Raw genomic sequence first — 12368 nt, 5'->3', positions numbered from 1 at the left:
TTCAATCCCTGGGTTGGTAAGATCTCCTGGAGAAGGAAATGGCAACCCACTCCAGTATTCTTGCCTGGAAAATCCCATGCACAGAAGAGCCTGTTAGGCTACAGTCTATGAGGTCGCAAAGAGTCAGACACGACTGAGCGACTTCACTTCACTTTGCATATCTATCGTCCCTTTCTCTGTGTTTCCTTCATCTCTCAAGCTCCTCTTCCCAGTTGGCACCAGCAGAACAAAACTCCTCTGGGGGAGGACCTTAGCATCTGAAGGGCTCAGAAGAAATTCTAAATGAAAGAATCCTTCACTCAACTAAATATGAATAATTTGTTCATTCCAGCATCTCTACATTTTTTTCTCCACATCACTACCTCTTACACTTTCTCTAGAAAACCTGCTACAGAGAACATAGTCTAATAGATGGCAAAGAATCTGCTTGCAATATAGGAGACCCAGATTTGATCTCTGGGTCGGGAAGATTCCCTGGAGGAGGAAAGGGCAACCCACTCCAGTATTCTCACCTGGAGAATTCCATGATAGAGGAGCCTGGTGAGCTACAGACCATGGGGTTACAGAGTCAGACATGACTGAGCTCATGCAACTCAACTCTCTGATTTCACCACTTGAGCCCCTAAGGGTAAGCATACATTCCACTCCCCTGCCCGGGAAGCTAAAGCACAACCCCCACAGTAGCCTGCATAAGCACCATATCTTGATGAGGCCCTTAATTTCACCTTTAACGGTTTATGGAATTATATTCCCAGTAGCCCAAAGTCAAAGCAATCCAAATGCCCCTCAACAGATGGAGGGATAAACAGAACAGGCTCCTTATCTACATGATAGGATATTATACAGCCTTGAAAAGGAAGTAATTTCAAGCAGATGCTACAGTGTGGATGACAGTGAAATCAACCAGTCACAAATGCATGAATCCCATAGGATTCTGCTTATATGAATCTCCTAGAACAGTCAAGTTCATAGGGTCAGAACATAGGATGGTGGTTGCCAAAGGCTGGGGAGAGGAGCAGTGGGAGTTAGTGCTTAATGGGGACAAAGTTTCATTTTGGGAAGACAACAAATTTCTGGGGATGGATGGTGTTAATGGTTGTGCACAATGTCAATGTACTTAATGCCACTGAACTGGACACAGAAAATGGTTAAGATGGTACATTTCATGTTATGTATATTTTACCACCAAAAAAATTGAAAATAAATGTTTGTGAAACATTTTTTCCTGTCGCATAACCTATTTTTAAGAGTCACGTGTTTGTATTTAGAGGTTTTAAAGTAGTTGGCATATTTTCATGATGTAGAGGCTGGCAGAAGATGATGCCCTGGGTTCTCCCATGTCTGTACAATTTTCTTGTCCCCATTGTGTGTCCTTCAGAGGAGAGCAAGTCCCAGCTTGAAAGGCTCAGATTTCACCTATATGATCTGTCCTTCAGAAAAAAACTCTGCCACAGGGAGGAGGGAAAAAGTGCCCCAAAGAAGCAAATAGTATACTTTGGGTGTCGTTGGCTGGAAAAGAAAATTATGCTGAGGGTAATTTCAAAGGCTTCTTGGAGAGGTGGTCCTGGCCACAGGCCCTGGAGAAGGAAGAATGACAATGGAAACTAGTTCTTCAAGACACACTCTGAGGACCTGCATATTTAGCTCACAAAACAGCCCACTATTATCAGGGACCAGAGGCAATAACATGCAGAACCACAGCATGAAACAGTTCCTCCGCAAGTTGTTATTATTCAGCCGCTAAGTTGTGTCCAGCTCTTTGTGACTGCATGGACTGCAGCGTGCCAGGCTTCCCTATCCTTCACTATCACTTGGAGTTTGCACAAACTCATGTCCATTGAGTTGGTGATGCCATCTAGCCATCTTATCCTCTGTCACCCCCTTCTCCTCCAGCCTGCAATCGTTACCAGCATCAGGGTCTTTTCTAGTGAGTCAACTCTTTCCATCTGGTGATCAAAGTATTGGAGTTTCAGCTTCAGTCCTTCCAATGAATATTCAGGGTTGATTTCCTTAGGACTGACTGGTTTGATCTCCTTGCAGTCCAAGGGACTCTCAAAAGTGTTCTCCAACACCACAATTTGTAAGCATCGATTCTTTGGCACTCAGCCTTCTTTATGGTCCAACTCTCACATCCACACATGACTACTAGAAAAATCACAACTTGAACTATACAGACCTTGGTCAGCAAAGGGACATGTCTGCTTTTTGAGAACTTCATTTCCCTGCTCGGAGGAAACATGAAGTCTTGTTATCAAAAGGATGTTACTAGACCCCACTCCTTCCTGGTTTGGAGCACCAGCTGGACAGCCATCTGCCTGGTGATCTGTAACCAGATCATAGGCTCAATTCAGTTGGTTTCCTGTACCTCAGGGATCACTTGATTATTGTCCAGGTCAAGAAGCAACAGTTAGAACCAGACATGGAACAATGGACTGGTTCCAAACTGGGGAAGGAGTATATCAGGGCTTTACATGTCACCCTAACTTATATGCAGAGTATATCATGAGAAATGCCAGGCTGAATGAAGCACAAGCTGGAATCAAGATTGCTGGGAGAAATATCAATAACCTCAGATACGCAGATGACACCACCCTTATGGCAGAAAGTGAAGAGGAACTAAAAGCCTCTTGATGAAGGTGAAAGTGGAGAGTGAAAAAAAATAGCTTAAAACTCAACATTCAGAAAACTAAGATCATGGCATTAAGTCCCATCATTTCATGGCAAATTAATAGGGAAACAAGGGAAACAGTGACAGACTGTATTTTCTTGGGCTCCAAAATCACTGCAGATGGTGACTGCAGCCATGAAGTTAAAAGATGCTTGCTCCTTGGAAGAAAAGCTATGACCAACTTAGACAGCATATTAAAAAGCAGAGACATTACTTTGCTGACAAAGGTCCGTCTAGTCAAAGCTGTGGCTTTTCCAGTGGCCATGTATGGATGTGAGAGTTGGACTATAAAGAAAGCTGAGCACCTAAGAATTGATGCTTTTGAACTTGTGTTGTTGAAGACTCTTGAGTCCCTTAGACTGCAAGGAGATCAAACCAGTCAATCCTAAAGGAAATCATTTCTGAATATTCATTGGAAGGACTGATGCTGAAGCTGAAGCTCCAATACTTTGGCCACCTAATGCAAAGAGCTGACTCATTAGAAAAGACCCTGATGCTGGGAAAGATTGAGGGCAGGAGGAGAAGGAGACAACAGAGAACGGGATGGTTAGATAGCATCATTGACTCAATGGACATGAGTTTGAGCAAACTCTGGAAATTGGTGATGGACAGAGAAGCCTGGCATACTGCAGTCCATGGGGTCGCAAAGAGTCAGACTTGACTGATCATCTGGACAATAACCAGTGTTTTCAAAAAACGATTGTTTCATATATTTTGTTCATTCCTTTTTGTTGTGTTTTAGGTGAGGGGATAATTTGATGCTTTAATTCTGTCTTGTGTGTGTGTTAGTTGCTCAGTCGTGTCCTACTCTTTGTGACCCCACGGACTGTAGCCCACCAGGCTCCTTTGTCCATGGGATTCTCCAGGCAAGAATACTGGAGTGGGTTGCCATTTCCTTCTCCAAATTCTGTCTTGGCCCGAAGCAAAATGAGTAGAATTATTTTGATTATTAAATAATCCACTATTTTTAATTGACTATAACAGTGCCTGACACATTGGAGTGTCCAATGATGGTTAGCAGTTGTTGTTTACTGATCATTTTATTATTAAAGGTAGGACATGGTTGGTGCCAGGCTCCCCTGGTGGCTCGGTGACAAAGACTCCGCCTGCAATGCAGGAGATACAGGTCAATCCCTGGGTTGGGAAGATCCCCTGGAGGAGGGCATGGCAACCCACTCCAGTATTCTTACCTGGAGAATCCCAAGGACAGAGGAGTCTGGTCCATGGGGTCACAAAGGTTCAGACAGGACTGAAGTGACTGAGCATCCAGGCATATGGTTGGTGCCATAAAGGAGGTCTTTATATAGGGATACGATAGTTTAGAGGATGGAGAAGGGGAAGGGAGAGGGGAAAGTTGTGACGACCTCGGCATTTGAGCTGGATATTGAAGGACCCAGGCATTCAGGAAGAGGGACCAGCAAACCAGAGGCACTGAGGCTGGAATGCACGGGGTCCCTATGGGATTAGTGAGAGGGTGAATCAGACCAAAATTGAGAGGAAAAGTGGAAGATAAGGTCATAGAGGTCAGACAGAGACCACAGCACAGAGACCTTCACCACCAGGTGAAAGTAGGTAGCCTTTCTCTGGAGGCAATAGAAAGGGGGCTATGGAAAGCTTTCTGAAGTTCTTAAAAGGGAAAAATGTGAGTGATGAGAGATAAATAAGAAAAGGATGAAAGGTCCCCTCGTGACACACCTGCCATGAGCTAAATTTTCACGTTTCCTCCATGTGATTTCAATCTTCCCCGCCTTTGAACAGGTAACGGCCCCAGTAAGCTATAAGGTCTAGTCCCCTGGAGACACGCAGGGTACAGTGAGGTGGCCAGGAGGGATATCTCACTTTATTTATGCAAAAGTGAAAGTCGCTCAGTCGTGTCCGACTCTTTGCGACCCCATGGACTATACAATCCATGGAATTCTCCAGGCCAGAATGGGTAACCTTTCTCTTCTCCAGGGGATCTTCCCAACCCAGGGATCGAACCCAGGTCTCCCACATTGCAGACAGATTCTTTACCAGTTGAGCCACAAGGGAAGCCCTATGTATGCAAAGTTATTCCTAAAATGGAGGATAAGTGTAAAGCCTTTTGTATATACTGCAAGAACAACTTGGACAGTGAAATTAAGAAAAGAAAAATTCTTTAACAACCTATTTCTTTCTTCTTTGGAAAACTTAATTTGTTAATTCCAGCACCATGAGAATGTGCCTCCAAAGGGGGCTTTCATCCTTGTCTAAAAGAACTCCTGGGAAAAGATACAGATTTGCATTTCTATGAAGTATTAATGACAGATTTAATTAAATATTCAAGCTACCTAAAGTAATAAAAATTCACTTCCAAAACAGTGTGCTGCTAAATACTCTTATTTTAAATGTGAAGCTCAAACAATTTCCTAGTTTCCCTGACAGAATGTGCATTTTGAAGGAGTTTCTTCTATGCTCTCTCTGATGTCCTTTATTGCAAAATAAAATCAACCTGTCAATCAGCAGAGAATTACTGGGACTCTAAGCAGTTCAAGACATCACACCCCTCCTCCTTGCACAAGTTTGGAAACAAATACAACTGGATGCATGGGTGAGCCAGCCAGACACCGAATGTCAGCTTTAATATTGATGAAAACTAGATTGGAGAATGTGGCTCAGATGAGTTTGCAAAGGAGTGGACACTCCCCCAAATAACCAGCTTCCCCTCCTAAGCTCATCAATCATGGTCAGAAAATTGGGGCTTCCGGCAGGCGGGCAGGCAGGCTTCTAAAGAGAGGGGGAAGCTCAGTTCCTTCTTTAATACCACCAATCAGATAGCACCCTTCTTGGAGAAAAGTGGGCAAGGAATGGAAATAGGCCAGGATGTCACCAGCAAAGAGAAAGGAAAGCCAGAGGTCAGAAAGGAGTCACATCAGGAATTTTATAACCAAATGCTGGGAGGAGATGTTGATGAAACACTATTTAAATATAAGCATTCACTCCTATTTGAGTGGCTGGCCACTTCCCAAAGCAGGTCAGTCTACATCATGCTTTGCTGGATGGATTCAAAATTTAAGACTTTCTCCTTTATCTTGCATCAAGAAGGGGGTGGACTCAGTAAAGGTGTGTTCATATTTGTTGAATGAAATAGCACCCTGCTAAATAAACATCATTACTTAAGATAGAAAAGTCGATTTCTATGCCTGGAAAGACATTTCCACCCATCCCATCATCTAGATCATTAAAGTGCAAAAATCTCAAACAGATTAATTTGACTTTGGAGGCCAGTGGGCTTTGATTAAACCAGTCAGTGTAGTTTTGTTTATGGATGATCTGTAGTCTCTTATGAACTCTTACCACCGAAGTAGCTATGTGACCTAAACAAATTGCTTAACTTCTCTGAGTCTTGGTTTTGTATGTGTAAAGCAAACTATAAGATAATAGGTGACAATGTCTAGTATAGTCTGTGGTTTAAGCCCCTAATAAACAGTAGCTGCCATATTCTTACTGCTACTATTATTTTCACTATCATTACTGTAATTAGTTAAATAGAGCTGCCTTTGGGTTGCTCTAAAGATAAAAGACAATAGCTTATAATACTGAGAGTTTTCTTTCCTCCTTTAGGAAATTTCTTCATTTCTAATTATAAAACACATGCACAATGGAGAAAATTATTAACAACTGAGATTCCTGGTGAGAGACAGTAGATTTATAACATGTATCTATCATTCTACTTAAGGCTATTTAAGGCTATTCTACTCAAGTGAAGCTTTACCTACTGACTACTAAAAATCTCAGTCCTCTTCCCTCATTTGGCTCCTGACATGTGCAGCAAGGCAGGAGACTTGTCTTCTCTGGGAACTCTGACCAGACTTCAGAAAAATTCTAAAACTACTGTTGTTGGGAGTTCTCCAAGTTCATGGTTCAGCCCAATCACACCAGAGTGAAGGTTACAGTCTGCAAACCCCAGTTACAGCTCAGAAACTCCAAGCAGCTTTTAAGTACTCCACTCTTAAACATGAGAAGACCACGAAGGATGGCCCCTTTCCTGGGAAAACTTTAATGAATGTAGAGGTAGCAATAAATATGCGGGAATTGAACAAAAAACTTGAAAAATGAATGTTCTCAGAGAGATATAGGAGCTATAGAAGCCTTAAAACAACAAGAGAATGTTCTTTCTTTAAGAAGAGAGTGTTGAGAGAGGGGGAAAAAAGCTCTTGGAAAAATTAAAATTAAAAATATAAATAAAAATTCAAGGGCTTCCCTGGTGGCTCAATGGTGAGGAATCTGCTTACCAATTCGGGGGACATGGGTTCGGTCCCTGGTCCAGGAGGATCTCACACACTGCAGGGCAACTGGGCCGTGGGCCATAACTACTGAGTCTATGCTCTAGAGCTGGTGCCGCACAAGAGAGGCCACTGAAATGAGCAGCCCGGGTGCCACAACTAGAGAGTGGCCCCCATTCGCCACAACCAGAGAAAACCTGCCCAGCAAAGAAGACTCCAAACAGCCAAAATAAATAAATAAATAAAATTTTAAAAAAACATACAACTCAAAGGTTTGAAAAATAAAACTTAAGATGTTCCCCAGAATGTAAAGCAGAAGAACAAAGAGAAGGAAATTAGTAAAAAAAGAAAAATAGATAAACGATCTGACCTCTGAAAAATTAGAGATCTACAAAGGCAGATTAAAGGCCAGGAGTAAATCATCAAAATTAGTCACGAACATTTTCCAGAATTCCAAGATGGGTCAAAGTATCCATCAATTATGGGACAGAAGGAAACATTTTCAGTCTTGCAAAATTTTACAATATTAAATCCTCCATGTGTCCTTTCCTTGGAAACTAATACAGGATATATTTCAATGGGGAAACAATGGAAACAGTGGCTGACTTTATTTTTTGGGCTCCAAAATCACTGCAGATGGTGACTGCAGCCATGAAATTAAAAGATGCTTGCTCCTTGGAAGAAAAGCTATGACCAACCTAGATAGCATATTCAAAAGCAAAGGTCTGTCTAGTCCAAAGCTATGGTTTTTCCAGTAGTCATGTATGGATGTGAGAGTTGGACTGTGAAGAAAGCTGAGCGCCAAAGAATTGATGCTTTTGATCTGTGGTGTTGGAGAAGATTCTTGAGAGTCCCTTGGACTGCAAAGAGATCCAAGCAGTCCATCCTAAAGGAAATCAGTCTTGAATATTCATTGGAAGGGCTGATGCTGAAGCTGACGCTGCAATACTTTGGCCACCTGATTCAAAAAACTGACATTGGAAAAGACCCTGATGCTGAGAAAGATTGAAGGCAGGAGAAGAGGATGACAGAGGATGAGATGGTTGGATGCCATCACTGACTCGATGGACATGAGTTTGAGCAAGTTCTGGGGCTTGGTGATGGACAGGGAAGCCTGGCATGCTGCAGTCCATGGAGTCGCAAAGAGTCAGACACAACTGAGTGACTGAACTGACTGTATTTCATTAAAGGAACATATCGGGAAAGAGAAGGGTGAAGGGAATTCGTAGCATGACTTCAAGATGGCAGCTGTGCATGAAGTACAGAGGCCAATGCCTGCTTTGGAGTGCAGCTCTCCAGAGGCACAGAGAGAGATGTCCTCAAGAAGATGGAATTATTTTTGCTTTTATTTCCAGCATTCTGGGAGGTGGATCATAGAGGATCCTGCTGTGATTTATGTCTGAGAGTGTTTTGCCTATGTTCTCCTCTAGGAGTTTTATAGTTTCTGATCTTACATTTAGATCTTTAATCCATTTTGAGTTTATTTTTGTGTGCGGTGTTAGAAAGTGATCTAGTTTCATTCTTTTACAAGTGGTTGACCAGTTTTCCCAGCACCACTTGTTAAAGAGGTTGTCTTTACTCCATTGTATATTCTTGCCTCCTTTGTCAAAGATAAGGTGTCCATATGTGTGTGGATTTATCTCTGGGTTTTCTATTTTGTTCCATTGATCTATATGTCTGTCTTTGTGCCAGTACCATACTGTCTTGATGACTGTGGCTTTGTAGTAGAGCCTGAAGTCAGGCAAGTTGATTCCTCCAGTTCCATTCTTCTTTCTCAAGATTGCTTTGGCTATTCGAGGTTTTTTGTATTTCCATACAAATCTTGAAATTATTTGTTCTAGTTCTGTGAAAAATGTGCCTGGTAGCTTGATAGGGATTGCATTGAATTTGTAAATTGCTTTGGGTAGTATACTCATTTTCACTATATTGATTCTTCCAATCCATGAACATGGTATATTTCTCCATCTATTAGTGTCCTCTTTGATTTCTTTCATCAGTGTTTTATAGTTTTCTATATATAGGTCTTTAGTTTCTTTAGGTAGATATATTCCTAAGTATTTTATTCTTTTCATTGCAATGGTGAATGGAATTGTTTCCTTAATTTCTTTTCTACTTTCTCATTATTCGTGTATAGGAATGCAAGGGATTTCTGAGTGTTGATTTTATATCCTGCAACTTTACTATATTCATTGATTAGCTCTAGTAATTTTCTCTAATTAAAATTAAAAGCTTCTGCACAACAAAGGAAAATATAAGCAAGGTGAAAAGACAGCCTTCTGAATGGGAGAAAATAATAGCAAATGAAGCAACTGACAAACAACTCATCTCAAAAATATACAAGCAACTTATGCAGCTCAATTCCAGAAAAATAAACGACCCAATCAAAAAATGGGCCAAAGAACTAAATAGACATTTCTCCAAAGAAGACATATGGATGGCTAACAAACACATGAAAAGATGCTCAACATCACTCATTATTAGAGAAATGCAAATCAAAACCACAATGAGGTACCACTTCACACCAGTCAGAATGGCTGCGATCCAAAAATCTGCAAGCAATAAATGCTGGAGAGGGTGTGGAGAAAAGGGAACCCTCCTACACTGTTGGTGGGAATGCAAACTAGTACAGCCACTATGGAGAACAGTGTGGAGATTCCTTAAAAAATTGCAAATAGAACTACCTTATGACCCAGCAATCCCACTGCTGGGCATACACACCGAGGAAACCAGAATTGAAAGAGACACATGTACCCCAATGTTCATCGCAGCACTGTTTATAATAGCCAGGACATGGAAACAACCTAGATGTCCATCAGCAGATGAATGGATAAGAAAGCTGTGGTACATATACACAATGGAGTATTACTCAGCCGTAAAAAAGAATTCATTTGAATCAGTTCTGATGAGATGGATGAAACTGGAGCCGATTATACAGAGTGAAGTAAGCCAGAAAGAAAAACACCAATACAGTATACTAACACATATATATGGAATTTAGGAAGATGGCAATGACGACCCTGTATGCAAGACAGGGAAAGAGACACAGATGTGTATAACGGACTTTTGGACTCAGAGGGAGAGGGTGGGATGATTTGGGAGAATGACATTCTAACATGTATACTATCATGTGAATTGAATCTCCAGTCTATGTCTGACGCAGGATGCAGCATGCTTGGGGCTGGTGCATGGGGATGACCCAGAAAGATGTTATGGGGAGGGAGGTGGGAGGGGGGTTCATGTTTGGGAATGCATGTAAGAATTAAAGATTTTAAAATTAAAAAAATAAAAAACTAAAAAAAAAAAAAAAAAGAAGATGGAATTAATAGACAACATGACTTGTATGATGGTCTTGATAGGATATTTGGCCATCCACCAAGAAGTGACTGAATTAGTGATAAGTACATAGGAAAGTAACCAAAGAAAAAGAAACCAAAGGACAATAATGACTCCAGAAAATACTAAAGGTTATATAGGAAAAAAATAAATGTTTTTATATGGCTCAGATGTGGATACTTTTAAAATAATCATAGTAATAGAAACCTTAAATACAGATCTAACTGCATTGAATATGGGGGAGAATAGGAAGGGCTCATTTGTTGCACAATGATAGAAGAAAGACAGCTATATCTTATCTTCTACAAAGAAAAGTGAATAGATAATACCCAAAACAGACAAAAGAAACAGACAAAATACCCAAAAGAAACAGGAAGACAAGCATGGTATTTAATGAAATGGAGGTAAACACCAGAAGATCAAACTGAAAAATTACAAGTTGTTACCTCCTGGGGATTTGCAAATGTGTGTGTGTGTGGCTGAGAGGGCTGCTTTTTGGGGGGCACAAAACTCATAGAGTTACACGACTCTTTAAAAGAATGCATGCATGCATAAGTTTGATAAAAATGAAAAGTGAAAATTTAGAATGGACGATGTAGAAAAATGTTACTACAACCAAACTATCCAAAGATAACCATGACAACATTTTGGTATGAGAAAAGTAGAAGTAGAATAAAAGACTGGAAAGGTAAGCTGAAGGCTGTTTGTAAGGTCTTGAATGTAATGCTCAGGAATCTAGGCTTTGTTTCGGAACAGTGGGAACCTATGAAGCTTCTCTTAGGAACTTTGCTCAATATTTTGTAATAACCTAAATGGGAAAAGAATTTACCAAGAATAGATATGTATGCATATCACTGAATCACTTTGTTGTATACACCTGAAACTAACACGACACTGTTAATCAACTGTACTTCAACATAAGATAGAAATTAAAAACAAGGAAATTCCCTTAAACTGGTGCTTCAGGGAGATGACTCTGACAGACTCTGCCTTGAGGGGTAAAACAGGGTCAAGAGCAGATAGGAAGAGAACCATCTGGAGGCTTTCCCAGTCTTTGTAGGTGGATGAATGGATTTTCCCTTCCAAAGTACTTTTTTTTTTTTCCCCTCTCCCAAGCTTTATAAGGACCTGCATCATCAATTTTCTCTCTTGTCAGGTCATCTGAAAAAGCACATTATTCTCATGCTTAAGCTCCAGTCACTTTTGAAATGACAGGTATGTGAGGAGCTGTTGCTGACAGAAGCTGTTCCTGCTCCAGTCACCTCTGCATAATTGCCGAGGCTGCTGCAGAAACACACTGGGGTGCATGGTCGATTGCCGTGCAGGAGTTTCACTTCTGATGAAGGGATTGCTAACGAAGTGCGCAAGCATGGCATATTCTGAAACCTGGAAACAGTGAATGAATAATGAATGGGTGAATGGTTATGTGGCAGACACGGCACAAAGACAGAGGGCATCATTAAGACAATACCAGAAATCATGGGTGAGCAGAAAATACAGTCTTGCCATTTTCATTTATATTTGAATGTCCCTAAAGATATATATGAGGTCTCCTGCATGGCAGGCAGATTCGTTACCATCTGAGCCACCAGGGAAGCCCAAAGATATATATGAGAAATTTGTATATCAGTTCAGTTCAGCCACTCAGTTGTGTCTGATTCTTTGCGACCCCATGGACTGCAGCATGCAAGGCTTCCCTGTCCATCACCAATTCCTGGAGCTTGCTCAAACTCATGTCCATCAAATCGGTGATGCCATCCAACCATCTCATCCTCTATCATCCCCTTCTCTTCCTGTCTTCAATCTTTCCCAGGATCAGGGTCTTTTCCAATGAGTCATTGCTTCACATCAGGTGGCCAAAGTAATGGAGCTTTAGCTTCAGCATCAGCCCTTCCAACGAACAGTCCGGATTGATTTCCTTTAGGATTGACTGGCTTGATCTCCTTGCAGTCTAAGGGACTCTCAAGAATCTTCTCCAACACCACAGTTCAAAAGCATCAGTTCCTCGGTGCTCAGCTTTCTTTATAGTCCAACTCTCACATCCATACATGACCACTGGAAAAACCATAGCTTTGACTAGACGGATATACTCTGTGCAAAACCAGCAACAGAACACACCAAAG

General features: G+C 41.3%; 1 protein-coding gene across 5 annotated transcripts in view; it reads right to left on the bottom strand.

The window, feature by feature from the left end:
• Nucleotides 1–12368, bottom strand: part of EVC2 (EvC ciliary complex subunit 2) — a 163413-nt gene that overhangs the window by 31484 nt on the left and 119561 nt on the right. The window lies entirely within an intron of this gene.

This window comes from Ovis aries, chromosome 6, assembly GCF_016772045.2.
Source record: "Ovis aries strain OAR_USU_Benz2616 breed Rambouillet chromosome 6, ARS-UI_Ramb_v3.0, whole genome shotgun sequence".
Taxonomy (NCBI): domain Eukaryota; kingdom Metazoa; phylum Chordata; class Mammalia; order Artiodactyla; family Bovidae; genus Ovis; species Ovis aries.
This window is presented reverse-complemented; position numbering and strand designations above follow the sequence as displayed.